Below are 14,945 nucleotides of genomic sequence, written 5' to 3' on the forward strand. Positions count from 1 at the left end.
GCAGGGCCGGGGGGCGGTGGTGCGAACGCGGGGGGCGGGGCCGAGCGGCCAGGGGGCGGGTGTAGGCGGGCGAGCGGTTGCGGGCGCGGGGGCGGGACGAGGGCGACTGGGGGAGGTGCAGGGAGGCGGGCGGGGAGCGTGTGGGGGTGGGGTGGGGGCGGGGGCACGGAGGCGGTCTCTGCGGCTCCGCGGAGCGCTCCGGCCTTGCTCCGCGCCGGGTCGCTGGGAGGAGGGGCCTCCCGGGCGGCTGGCGGGGCGGGGGGCGGCGCGGCGCGGCCCGGCCCGCCTGCACGGCACAGAACGGGCGGCGCGGCCCAGCCTCCGGCCCACCCTCGCCCCAGGCCGCAGGTGGCGCGGGCCGCGGCCTAACCTGCCGCCCCTCCCCGAGTGGAACGGCCCGCTCCCGGCCTCCCCCCGGCGCCTCGCGCGTTGGTATGGACCGGCGAGATGGAACCGTGGGACGAGGACCCCGAGGAGCCAGGGGCTGGCTCGCTCGCGGGCGGCCGGGGCGCCCCCCTCCGGCCGCATCCCTCCTTCCCGCCAGGGCCGCCGACCGGCCATTAGCAGAGGCCCGTTTTCTTATCCTTGCCTCGTCCTCCCATCCCACCGCTCACATCCGCTCACCTTCCCCCGCCACCCACGGCAGCGCGTCCCTGCAGGTTTAACCTGCGCAGGTGTGGTCTCGGCCAGCCCGGGGGTGGGGCACGAGGGGAGCGCTGCCAGGTGGGGGTGGGGTGGGCGGGGCGACGTGCCAGGGAGAGGGGAATGGAAGCTGCAGGACCCCAGGGGGAGATGACCCCAAAGGCCGGGGGCGGGGTCGCGGGGAGTGGATGAGGGAGTGATTGCATGCTTTTCTTTTTAAAGTTTAGACTAAATTGCCCATCCCTTTCCCCTAATAAAAATTTTGTTCCGTGGAATATACGTACTGCAGATGCACTGTGTCGCTATCACTTTTACCTAGCCATGGAACTCTTTCATGAGCTTCCTCTCTTCATTTCGGGAGCCACTGCCAAAAGCACATACAAATCTAAATCTGGCCCTGGCCACTCCTGTCACCCTGGATCTGGGTATCTGAGACTCTCCAATCGCCAACTCAGGTTGGCAGGCAGCGAGACTGGCAGCCGAGAGCTTCCTGGAAGAGCAGGGTAACCAGAGAGGGGACAGGCACCCCATGCCGTGAGGCTCTCCTGTGTTACACAGGCAATGACTGCCCCAGGTGCAGGGGGCCCTTAGCTCACTGCAGAGTGCAAGGGCCCTGATAAAGAGATTAGCTCCCCAGCGCTGATTAAGGCTGTGAAGCCCCGCCCCCACCAAAGGAACTTGGTTCTGTCACTCTTGCAAGCCTAGCCTGGAGGAGGAAGTACTTAAATTTCCTTTATGCTTTCTTTTTGCTCTGTCATCTCAGTTGGGCCAATACCCAAGTCTTTTTTTTCGGTCACGCCATGTGGCATGAGGGATCTTAGTTCCCCAACCAGGGGTCAAGCCCATGTCCCCTACATTGGGAGCATGGAGTCTTAACCAATGGGTCACCAGGGAAGTCCTGCCAATCCCTAAGTCTCAATCTTTGCCTTAAAAAATGTGGGGGGAGGAAAAGAAGACAGAACTAATTTTGTAAGACATGGTGGTAAAAACCCTCGGCTGTGTCATGCTTAACAGCAAAAGACTGAATGCTTTCTCTCTTAAGTTCAGGAACAAGGCAAGGATGTCTGCTTTCACACTGTCCTTAATCAACATAGTACTAGAAGTTCTAGACACTGCAATAAGGCAAGAAAAAAATAAAGGCATACAAATTGCAAAGGAAGAAATAAAACCATCCCTATTTGCAGATGACATGGTTGTCTTCATAGAAAGTCCCAAGGAATCTACTAGATAAACAAATCCCAAAACACCAAAACTAGAACTAATGAGTGCAGCAAGGTTACAGGATACAAGATCAACACACAAAAATCAATCACATTTGTGCTAAGTGTTCATGCTAACAATGAACATGTGGAAACTGATATTAAAAACAATATTATTTATGATCACCACAAAGAAAATTAAATACTTAGGTATTTACTTAAGAGAACATGTACAGGGCTTCCCTGGTGGCGCAGTGGTTAAGAATCTGCCTGCCAATGCAGGGGACACGGGTTCGAGCCCTTGTCCGGGAAGATCCCACATGCCGTGGAGCAACTAAGCCCGTGTGCCACAACTACTGAGCTTGCGCTCTAGAGCCCGCAAGCCACAACTACTGAGCCCGCGTGCCTCAACTGCTGAGGCCCGCGCGCCTGGAGCCCGTGCTCCGCAACAAGAGAAGCCACCGCAATGAGAAGCCCGCGCACCGCAGTGAAGAGTAGCCCCTGCTCGCCGCAACTAGAGAAAGCCCACGTGCAGCAACAAAGACCCAATGCAGCCAAAAATAAATAAATAAAATAAAAACTCAATAGTAGAAAAAGAAAATAATCCAATCAGAACATGGGCAAAAGATATGGAGACGTTTCACTGAAAAAGATAGACAGATGGCAAAATAAGCACATGAAAATATGTCCAACATTATTAGCCATTAGGGAAATGCAAATCAAAACTACAATAAGCTATCACTACACCCCTATTAGTATGGCCAAAATAAAAACAGTGACCACACTAAATGCCAGTGAGGATGCAGAGAAACAGAATCACTTGTGCATTGCTGTGGGGATGCAAAATCGTACCACCACTCTGGGAAACAATTTTGCAGTTTCTTATGAAACTAACTTCCCAACGGCCATATGACACATCAGTGGCACTCTTGGGCATTTATCCCAGGGAAAATGAAACATGTTCACACAAAAACCTATGTATGGCGGGGGGGAGACCTTCAAGATGGTGGAGGGGGCTTCCCTGGTGGCGCAGTGGTTGAGAGTTTGCCTGCCAATGCAGAGGACGCGGGTTCGAGCCCTGGTCTGGGAGGATCCCACATGCCGCGGAGCAAATGGGCCCGTGAGCCACAATTGCTGAGCCTGCACGTCTGGAGCCTGTGCTCCGCAACAGGAGAGGCCGCGATAGTGAGAGGCCCACGCACCGCAATGAAGAGTGGCCCCCGCTTGCCACAGCTAGGGAAGGCCCTCGCACAGAAACGAAGATCCAACACAGCCATAAATAAATAAATAAATAAATAATTTTAAAAAAATGTTGTAAAGATGGTGGAGGAATAAGACATGGAGATCACCTTCCTCCCCACAAATACATCAAAAATACATCTACATGTGGAACAACTCCTAAAGAACACCTTCTGAATGCTGGCAGAAGACCTCAGACTTCCCAAAAGGCAAGAAACTCCCCATGTAGTTTCTTGGCCATGTGGCTGACATGGTCTTGGTGCTCCAGCTGGGTGTCAGGCCTGAGCCTCTGAGGTGGGAGAGCCGAGTTTAGAACACTGGTCCACCAGAGACCTCCCGGCCCCATGTAATATCAATCAGTGAGAGCTCTCCCAGAGATCTCTGTCTCAACGCTAAGACCCAGGTCCACTCAACAACCAGCAAGCTCCAGTGCTGGACACCCCATGCCAAGCAACTAGCAAGACAGGAACACAACCCCACCCATTAGCAGAGAGGCTGCCTAAAATCATAATAAGTTCACAGACACCCCAAAACACACCACCAGATGCAGTCCTGCCCATCAGAAAGACAAGATCCAGCCTCATCCACCAGACCCCTCCACCAGGAAGCCTACACAACCCAGTGAACCAACCTTACCACTGGGGGAAGACACCAAAAACAATGGGAACTACGAACCTGCAGCCTGCGAAAAGGAGACCCCAAACACAGTAAGTTAAGCAAAATGAGAAGACAGAGAAATACACAGTGATGAAGGAGCAAGGTAAAAACCCACCAGACCAAACAAATGAAGAGGAAATAGGCAGTCTACCTGAAACGGAATTCAGAGTAATGATAGTAAAGATGATCCAAAATCTTGGAAACAGAATGGAGAAAATACAAGAAACATTTAACAAGGACCTAGAATTAAAGAGCAAACTAACAATGATGAACAACACAATAAATGAAATTAAAAATTCTCTAGAAGGGATCAATAGAATAACTGAGGCAGAAGAACAGATAAGTGACCAGGAAGATAAAATGGTGGAAATAACTACCGCAGAGCAGAATAAAGAAAAAATAATGAAAAGAATTGAGGACTGTCTCAGAGACCTCTGGGACAACATTAAACGCACCAACATTCGAATTATAGGGGTCCCAGAAGAGGAAGAGAAAAAAAAAAGGGACTGAGAAAATATCTGAAGAGATTATAGTTGAAAACTTCCCTAATATGGGAAAGGAAATAGTCAATCAAGTCCAGGGGGCACAGAGAGTCCCATACAGGATAAATCCAAGGAGAAACATGCCAAGACACATATTAATCAAACTATCAAAAATTAAATACAAAGAAAAAATATTAAAAGCAGCAAGGGAAATACAACAAATGACATACAAGGGAATCCCCATAAGCTTAACAGCTGATCTTTCAGCAGAAACTCTGCAAGCCAGAAGGGTGTGGCAGGACATATTTAAAGTGATGAAAGGGAAAAATCTACAACCAAGATTACTCTACCCAGCAAGGATATCATTCAGATTCTACAGAGAAATTAAAACCTTCACAGACAAGCAAGAGCTAAGAGAATTCAGCATCACCAAACCAGCTTTACGACAAATGCTAAAGGAACTTCTCTAGGCAGGAAACACAAGAGAAGGAAAAGACCTACAATAACAAACCCAAAACAATTAAGAAAACGGTAATAGAAACATACATATTGATAATTACCTTAAATGTAAATGGATTAAATGCTACAACCAAAAGACACACTCTGGCTGAATGGTTACAAAAACAAGACCCATATATATGCTGTCTACAAGAGACCCACTTCAGACCTAGGGACACATACAGACTGAAAGTGAGGGGATGGAAAAAGATATTCCATGCAAATGGAAATCAAAAAAAAGCTGTAGTAGCAACTCTCATATCAGACAAAATAGACTTTAAAATAAACACTATTAAAAGAGACAATGAAGGACACTACATAATGATCAAGGGATCAATCCAAGAAGAAGATATAACAATTGTAAATATTTACGAACCCAACATAGGAGCACCTCAGTACATAAGGCAAATGCAAACAGCCATAAAAAGGGAAATCGATAGTAACACAATAATAGTAGGGGACTTAAACACCCCACTTTCACCAATGGACAGATCATCCAAAATGAAAATAAATAAGGAAACACAAGCTTTAAATGATACATAAAACAAAATGGACTTAATTGATATTTATAGGACATTCCATCCAAAAATAACAGAATACACTTTCTTCTCAAGTGCTCATGGAACATTCTCCAGGATAGATCATATCTTGGGTCACGAGTCAAGCCTTGGTAAATTTAAGAAAATTGAAATCGTATCAAATATCTTTTCTGACCACAACGCTATGAGACTAGATATCAATTACAGCAAAAAATCTGTGAAAAATACAAACACATGGAGGCTAAACAATACACTACTTAATAACCAAGAGATCACTGAATAAATCAAAGAGGAAATCAAAAAATATCTAGAAACAAATGACAATGAAAACACGACGAACCAAAACCTATGGGATGTGGCAAAAGCAGTTCTAAGAGGGAAGTTTATAGCAATACAATCCTACCTTAAGAAACAAGGAACATCTCAAATAAACAACTTAACCCTACACCTAAAGCAATTAGAGAAAGAAGAACAAAAAACCCCCAAAGTTAGCAGAAGGAAAGAAATCATAAAGATCAGATCAGAAATAAATGAAAAAGAAATGAAGGAAATGATAGTAAAGATCAATAAAACTAAAAGCTGATTCTCTGAGAAGATAAACAAAATTGATAAACCATTAGCCAGACTCATCAAGAAAAAAAGGGAGAAGACTCAAATCAATAGAATTAGAAATGAAAAAGGGGAAGTAACCACTGACACTGCAGAAATACAAAGGATCATGAGAGATTACTACAAGCAACTCTATGCCAATAAAATGGACAACCTGGAAGAAATGCACAAATTCTTAGAAATGCACAACCTTCTGAGACGGAACCAGAAAGAAATAGAAAATATGAACAGACCAATCACAAGCACTGAAATTGAAACTGTGATTAAAAATCTTCCAACACTTGAGGATATGGGGAGGGGGAAGGGTAAGCTGTGACAAAGTGAGAGAGTGGCATGGACATATATACTCTACCAAACGTAAAATACATAGCTAGTGGGAAGCAGCTGCATAGCACAGGGAGATCAGTTTGGTGGTTTGTGACCACCTAGAGGGGAGGGATAGTGAGGGTAGGAGGGAGGGAGATGCAAGAGGGAAGAGATATGGGAACATATGTATATGTATAACTGATTCACTTTGTTATAAAGCAGAAACTAACACACCATTGTAAAGCAATTATACTCCAATAAAGATGTTAAAAAAAAAAATCTTCCAACAAACAAAAGCCCAGGACCAGATGGCTTCACAGGTGAATTCTATCAAACATTTAGAGAAGAGCTAACACCTATCCTTCTCAAACTCTTCCAAAATATAGCAGAGGGAGGAACAATCCCCAACTCATTCTACGAGGCCACCATCACCCTGATACCAAAACCAGACAAAGATGTCACAAAGAAAGAAAACTACAGGCCAATATCACTGATGAACATAGATGCAAAAATCCTCAACAAAATACTAGCAAACAGAACCCAACAGCACATTAAAAGGATCATACACCATGATCAAGTGGGACTTATCCCAGGAATGCAAGGATTCTTCAATATATGCAAATCAATCAATGCGATACACCATATTAACGAATTGAAGGAGAAAAACCATATGATCATGTCAGTAGATGCAGAGAAAGCTTTCGACAAAGTTCAACACCCATTTATGATAAAAACCCTCCAGAAAGTAGGCATAGAGGGAACTTACCTCAACATAATAAAGGCCATATATGACAAACCCACAGCCAACATCGTCCTCAATGGTGAAAAACAGAAACCATTTCCACTAAGATCAGGAACAAGACAAGGTTGCCCACTCTCACCACTATTATTCAACACAGTTTTGGAAGTTTTAGCCACAGCAATCAGAGAAGAAAAAGAAATAAAAGGAATCCAAACCAGAAAAGAAGAAGTAAAACTGTCACTGTTTGCAGATGACATGATACTATACATAGAGAATCCTAAAGATGCTACCAGAAAACTACTAGAGCTAATCGATGAATTTGGTAAAGTATCAGGATACAAAATTAATGCACAGAAATCTCTTGCATTCCTATACACTAATGATGAAAAATCTGAAAGAGAAATTAAGGAAACACTCCCATTTACCATTGCAACAAAAAGAATAAAATACCTAGGAATAAACCTACCTAAGGAGACAAAAGACCTATATGCAGAAAACTATAAGACACTGATGAAAGAAATTAAAGATGATACAAACAGATGGAGAGATATATCACGTTCTTGGATTGGAAGAATTAACATTGTGAAAATGACTATACTACCCAAAGCAATCTACAGATTCAGTGCAATCCCTATCAAACTACCAATGGCATTTTTCACAGAACTTGAACAAAAAATTTCACAATTTGTATGGAAACACAAAAGATCCTGAATTGCCAAAGCAATCTTGAGAAAGACAAACGGAGCTGGAGGAATCAGGCTCCCTGTCTTCAGACTATACTACAAAGCTACAGTAATCAAGACAATATGGTACTGGCACAAAAACAGAAATATAGATCAATGGAACAGGATAGAAAGCCCAGAGATAAACCCACGCAGATATGGTCACCTTATCTTTGGTAAAGGAGGCAAGAATATACAATAGAGAAAAGACACAGCCTCTTCAATAAGTGGTGCTGGGAAAACTGGACAGCTACATGTAAAAGAATGAAATTAGAACACTTCCTAACACCATACACAAAAATAAACTCAAAATGGATTAAAGACCTAAATGTAAGGCTGGACACTATAAAACTCTTAGAGGAAAACATAGGCAGGACATTCTATGGCATAAATCACAGCAAGATCCTTTTTGACCCACCTCCTACAGAAATGGAAATAAAACCAAAAATAAACAAATGGGACCTAATGAAACTTAAAAGCTTTTGCACAGCAAAGGAAACCATAAACAAGACGAAAAGACAACCCTCAGAATGGGAGAAAATATTTGCAAATGATGCAACTGACAAACGATTAATCTCCAAAATATACAAGCAGCTCATGCAGCTCAATATCAAAAAAACAAACAGGACTTCCCTGGTGGTGCAGTGGTTGGGAATCCGCCTGCCAGTGTCGGGGACATGGCTTCAAGCCGTGGTCCGGGAAGATCCCACATGCTGCGGGGCAGCTGGGCCCATAGGCCACAACTACTGAGCCTGTGTTCTGGAGCCCGTGAGCCACAATGACTGAGCCCACGTGCCACAACTACTGAAGCCCGTGTGCCTAGAGCCTGTGCTCCGCAACAAGAGAAGCCACCGTAATGAGAAGCGGGCGCACCGCAACGAAGAGAAGCTCCCGCTCGTCGTATCCAGAGAAAGCCCATGTGCAGCAATGAAGACCCAATGCAGCCAAAGATAAAGAAGTAAATTAAAAACAAAACAAAACAAAACAAAAACCCAAACAACCCAATCCCAAAATGGGCAGAAGACCTAAATCGACATTTCTCCAAAGAAGATATACAGATTGCCAACAAACACATGAAAGAATGCTCAACATCACTAATCATTAGAGAAATGCAAATCAAAACTACAATGAGGCATTACCTCACACTGGTCAGAGTGGCCATCATCAAAAAATCTACAAACAGTAAATGTTGGAGAGGGTGTGGAGAAAAGGGAACACTCTTGCACTGTTGGTGGGAATGTAAATTGATACAGCCACTGTGGAGAACAGTATGGAGGTTCCTTAAAAAACTAAAAATAGAACTACCATACGACCCAGCAGTCCCACTACTGGGCATATACCCTGAGAAAACCATAATTCAAAAAGAGTCATGTACCACAGTGTTCACTGCAGCTCTATTTACAGTAGCTAGGACATGGAAGCAACCTAAGTGTCCATCGACATATGAATGCATAAAGAAGATGTGGCACATATATACAATGGAATATTACTCAGCCATAAAAAGAAACGAAATTGAGTTATTTGTAGTGAGGTGGATGGACCTAGAGACTGTCATACAGAGTGAAGTAAGTCAGAAAGAGAAAAACAAATACCGTATGCTAACACATATATATGGAATCTAAAAAAAAAAAAAAAACGTTCTGAAGAACCTAGGGGCAGGACAGGAATAGAGATGCAGACATAGAGAATGGACTTGAGGACACAGGGAGGAGGAAGGGTAAGCTGGGACGAAGTGAGAGAGTGACATGGACATATATACACTACCAAACGTAAAATAGATAGCTAGTGGGAAGCAGCCGCATAACACAGGGAGATCAGCTCGGTGCTTGTGACCACCTAGAGGGGTGGGATAGAGAGGTTGGGAGGGAGACGCAAGAGGTAGGGGATATGGGGATATATGTATACGTACAGCTGATTCACTTTGTTACAGCAGAAACTAACACACCATTGTAAAGCAATTATACTCCAATAAAGATGTTAAAAACAAAAACAAAAACCTATGTATGAATGTTCACATCAGCTTCACTTGTAATAGCCAAAACTGGAAATAACAGATGTCATTCAACAAACAATGTTACATCTATACTGTGGAATACTACTCAGCAGTAAAACACAATGAGCTGTTGATACCTACAACCACGTGCATGAATGTCCAGGGGAAGTATGCTGAGTGAAAAAAGCCAGTCCCTAAAGGTTATATACGGTATGATTCCATTTATGTAACATTCTTGAAATGAAAAAAATTATAGAAGTGGAGAACAGATTAGTGGATGCCAGGGGTCAGGGATGGGGGTGGGGGAACAGAGGTACCTGTGGCTATAAAAGGGCAACATGAGGGACCCCTGTGGTGATGGATCTGTTCTGTATCTTGACTGTTTCAAAGTCAGTATTCTGCTTGTGTTATCATACTATATTTTCCCCCATGAGTCAAGCCAAGCTGATTTAATTCTGTGGAGGAAATGACAACTGGGGCTCATTTAGAAAAATAATCTTTATTGAGATACAGTTCACATAACATAAAATATGATTTTCAGTATACACACAGGGTTGCGCAACCATCTGCGTTTACAGCATTCTCATTATCCCAAAGACAAACCCCATACCCATTACCAGTCACTGCCTATTACTCCCTTAACTCTTATGCCCACTCCTAGGCAACCACTAATCTATTTTCTGTCTCTATAGATTTGCCTATTCTGGACATTTCATATAAATGGCATCATACAATATGTGGTCTTTCGTCTCTGGCTTCTTTCACTCAGCATAATGTATTCAAGGTTCATCCATGTTGTAACATTTATTGGCACTTAATTTCTTTTTATTGCTGAAAAACATTCCATTGTATGGATATACCACATTTTATTTATCCATTTATCAGTTGATGGATGTTTGGGTAATTTTCACTCTTGGGCTATTGTGAATATGAATATTGCTGCCATAAACATTCATGTACAAGGGTTTGTGTGGAAGTATGTTTTCATTTCTGTTAGGTATAGATCCGGGAATGGAATTTCTGGGTCATATGGTAACTCTATATTTAACATTTCGAGAAACTGCCAAACTGTTTTCCACAGTGACTGCACCTTTTTACATTTTCACCAGTCATGTACGAAGGTTCCAATTTCTCCTGTACTGTAGTTTTGCAAGATGTTACCATTGGGGGAACTAGGTGAAGGACATGCAGGACTGCTGTATTATCTGTAAAAACTTCATGTGAACCCACAATGATCTCGAAATAAAAAGTCAAATAAAACAAAAGTTTGGTAGTACATAGTGGAAGTGTCAATCATCCTAATTTTGGAAAAGTCTACACTTGAATTTCCTGCAGTAAATTTGGCATACTTTAAAAAAGAAATCCCTCACTGATATTTATTAGGAGCACCATCAATTTCACTGTAATGCTGACGAGTTGTTTCTTGGCAGGCAGAAATGGGCAGCCAGCGGGAGTATGTATTTCTGGAGGCTGTGAAATCCGCAAAAGTGGTCCTCAGACCAAAATGTCCTGTACCTATTACTGTCGACGTTGGTAGAGAATAGAAATGGAAACAAATTAACGTGAGTCTCTTAATTTTACTTCACTTGATAATGGGTGTACAGAAGTAGACTAAAATAAAAATGTCTCTATATAATACGCTAGTAAGGCTGAATTTATTTCCATGGGTTGTTTTCACTTTGTAAGACATCTCACGCTTTCTTCCTTAGAAAGGAGCGTAGTCACAGGACACCAGGAAGAGGCAGATGGCACTGTTCTATGACACACGAAGTCAATTTCAGGGACCCAAAGCCCTGCGAAGCTTTTCAGACACGCACAGAAATGTCGACAGGCTGAAATGAGTGATGGATTGGTTTGTACAAATAATTAGAAGCTGGTGGCCATCGGTTGCCTTTTCACGGTGATGTTTTCTTAAAGTCTCAACAGACTTACACGCCAGACTTAATTTTAGCTATTTCAGGCAAGCGGGGAAGCCAGGAGAGGAGGAGAGCAGAGAGGAAGGGCTCGGGCCACGTTCTGCATACAGAGAGAAGGGGCTTGCACCGCGATGCTACCTCATCTCTCTCGAGAACTAAACTGGTACATCATGGTAGAGAGGTGCCAGGTTGTCCTTGCTGGACCTTGTGCAGATTCGTGGTATTTCTACCTGTATACCATCAGCTTCTGCAGCCAGTCTGGGATTACCGGACTCCAGGGTGATGGGGAGGGAGCAGAGCTGAACTTTACTGAAAGAACGCCTAAAATACATGAGCCATTACAAGTGTGACTTTTTGGTTGGTGAAAAATACTAAATTATTAAGGAATGTCTTACATAATTGTGCCCAGTGTTTTGAATGACTATCAGAAGGGGAAACATCAGCCTGAAAGCTTAATCATAAAACGACTGCCAAAAAAGCTTTCCTTGATGCAATGAGGTCGGATATGAGTTCACTTTGCCCTTTTTCTGGTTTGTTTTTTTCAATCATAAATAGCTACTGCAAGAAATCAATCAACCTTAAATACTGGATAAGGAGCTCCTGAATAATTAGGCAGCGTCGATGTCTCCCCCTGCTGTCTTCTGTGAGCTCTGGTTCCATGCAAAGACGTCCTCTGCGTGGTAGCAAAGGTGGGACGGGAAACTCCACCTGTGCGGGCAGGAGATGTGCGTGCACCCTGTTCTACCTCTCGCTCTGCTCTGTCTAGCCAGCCTTCACCCCCATGCCTGTGCTGATGGCCTTCAAGCCTCAGCCACAAGCTCAGAGCTCTCCTGAGCTCCAGACTGCTTCCTGGTCATCTCCGTTTGAATTTTCTATGGGCAATTCAAACTCATCCATTGCAAATGGTCCCTGGGTCCTCTTGGTTTATCTCGGTGTCCTCGGACACTGCCCAAGGTGTCTCTGTCTCCACCATACTCCTCAGCTAGGCTTGTTGTTGGAACAGCTCCAGTTTCTCCTGTCTTGCCCCTTTCTAGTCCATTCCCTACCCTGGAGCCAGAGCTCCTTTTAAACACAGACTTGTTCTTGTTACTCAGTTTAGAACCATCCAGTGACTCTCAGGAACCTTTAGGAATGTCGTGCAAACTCTTCAGCCCCGAGCAGGACCTGGTCATTTTATTTCTTCACCTTTGCTTGCTAACCTCCCCTGCGTCCCCTACACAGGAGCCCTGATGCTTTGTTCCTGGAATATATTCTGCTCACGGCACTAAGAGTTTGAATATTCTGGCCTCCCTTCCTACTTCTGTCACTTGGCTAGTTCCTACTCACTCCTTTAAGATTGAGTCTTTAAGATGAGAAAAACTTTCTAGTCATAGAAAGTTAAGAACTAGTCCAGGGGAAAAAAAAAGATGCTAAAACTATATACTTTCATCTGAGTGGAGAAGCCTGGCCAATAATCATCAATGTATTGAAAAATCACAGGATTCCCTGATGGTCCAGTGGTTAGGACTTGGCACTTTCACTGCCGGGGCGTGGGTTTGATCCCTGATGGGAGAACTAAGATCCCATCCCGCAAGCCGAGCAGTGTGGCCAAAAAAAAAAAAAAAAGAAAAAAAAAAATCAGCCCTCATACTCATCAGAGGTTTTATCATTTGGTTCTATTTTTCCCTGGGATCTTAATTTAAGAAAATTTCCATTAAGAATTTTTATTTGAAAAGATGCGATCTAAAATAAATTCAAGGTTTGCCTATTAAAAAAAAAAAAAAAAAAAAAGAACGAGTCTTAAAAAGAAGGCTCAGTCTTCACCAGGCAGCCTTTCCTGATTCTTGACCTCTTCTCACAACTTACCTGGTTAATTGCTTCTCTGAACCCACATGCTTCTCTAAGGCACTTAACATGGAATTGGGATTTACTCTTCTGTCTCCCCTAAATGCCAGAAACTCTTTGAAGCGGTAGAATGACCCTGTTTGATCATCTTTGTATTGCCTGTGCCTGACACATAGTAGGCATTGCAAAAATAGTTGAGTGAAATGAATTGTTTGTTATTAGGAAATCAGTTAAAAACATGGTGGGTAAGCAGATGATTTTAACAGCATAAATGGGTTCAGAGATGATTTCATTCCATTTACTCCTGCTTTTCCTGGACCTCGTTTCTATTTAGAAATAATTATACCCACATTCCCTTGAGCATTGGAGCTGGTATTTTGAAGAAAAAAGAAAGTTGACTGTGTTCTTTCAGACTCTCTGTGAGGTCTACAGGCTGTGGACGGCACTTTGCATCCTGGTTTGGATACTGGCGGAGAGCTTTGCCAGCTCTTGCTGTCACCCTACAATTTTACTTTCTGTTAAGTGAGAACAATGGATCTTTTAAAGTGGTGTCAAAATTTGATAAAAGCTCAAAAATATAAGATATTTAACACCACAACTATTAATTCTTCTGATCGATTTTAATCATTATATTTGGGGGAAAGGTTTTGTTCATTTTGATAGTTTTCTAAATAACAACTTCAGATAGTATAAAATATAGCTGGTTCCTTCCTAACATTTATTTATGATTTCCTTTAAAGAGCATTTATTTCACAGGATCTTTTCAGAGAGTATGGCAACCAATTCTACAGTTCAGTAAGTCAGCTGAACTGTTTCAAAGGAGGAGCTCCTGTTTCAAAGGAGGTATTATTAAATAAGAGATGAAGAAAGTGGACTAAACCACAAAAAAATTCTTTCTGTCTGGCTTCTGTTAAATTGTCTTCTAAGTTCCAAAAAGTAGACAATGTTAAGATTTTGAAGATAGTCATTCAGCAAATATTTACTATCTGCTATGTGCCAGGAACCACAGAAGGTGAGTCATTTAAATATCTGGTGTGATTAGAAATTCACATCAAAAATATGAAGTAGGAACCCTAAACACACATAGCATTTATTTGTTACTCTTCAAATCCTGGTTCTGTGGAACTCATTAGTCAGGGTCTAGAATACGTGTGTCTCTTTGCCTTTCACAAATAAATCCAAATTAGTTTTTATTTTTTGCTAATTGAAATCTTTGATTATCAGGTTTGTGTTTAACACGACTTACTGGGGAGCTAAATACATTTTATTATGTTGACAACTCTTATTATCCCATAATACTGTGCAAATTAAAAAAATAAGTATTGCTCAGCCAGTTCAATTAACTTTTCAATTCTTACTGCATCAAGCCATAAACTTTGAAATCTGTATTTCAGAAGAAATAGAAATTTGTATTTCTATTATAAAGCAACCTCCAAAATGATATAAAGTCTTTCACTGTTCTCTGCTCTCTCCCCTAAAACTGGCATACTCATTAACCCTTCCCAGAACAGACTACTGTTAATACTTTTTTCAGCCCTTTTTATCCCTTCATTTATGGAAACTCTGGCCAGAAACTG

At 42.8% G+C, this 14,945-nt stretch overlaps 1 protein-coding gene across 9 annotated transcripts in view; it reads right to left on the bottom strand.

The window, feature by feature from the left end:
• PRKAG2 (protein kinase AMP-activated non-catalytic subunit gamma 2) overlaps nt 1-14,945 on the bottom strand; it is a 282,829-nt gene that overhangs the window by 63,903 nt on the left and 203,981 nt on the right. The window contains exon 1 of one of the 9 annotated variants that reach the window (XM_082398966.1): nt 625-673. The exons of 7 other annotated variants lie outside the window; for them this stretch is intronic. The gene's annotated coding sequence lies outside the window, so the exon portion shown is untranslated. Of the gene's footprint in view, nt 1-624; nt 674-14,945 lie in introns of those variants that run through there. One more of the 9 variants, XM_082398974.1, reaches the window with a different exon arrangement.

The sequence above is a fragment of the Balaenoptera borealis genome, assembly GCF_965194805.1.
Source record: "Balaenoptera borealis genome assembly, chromosome: 7".
NCBI classification, from domain to species: Eukaryota; Metazoa; Chordata; class Mammalia; order Artiodactyla; family Balaenopteridae; genus Balaenoptera; species Balaenoptera borealis.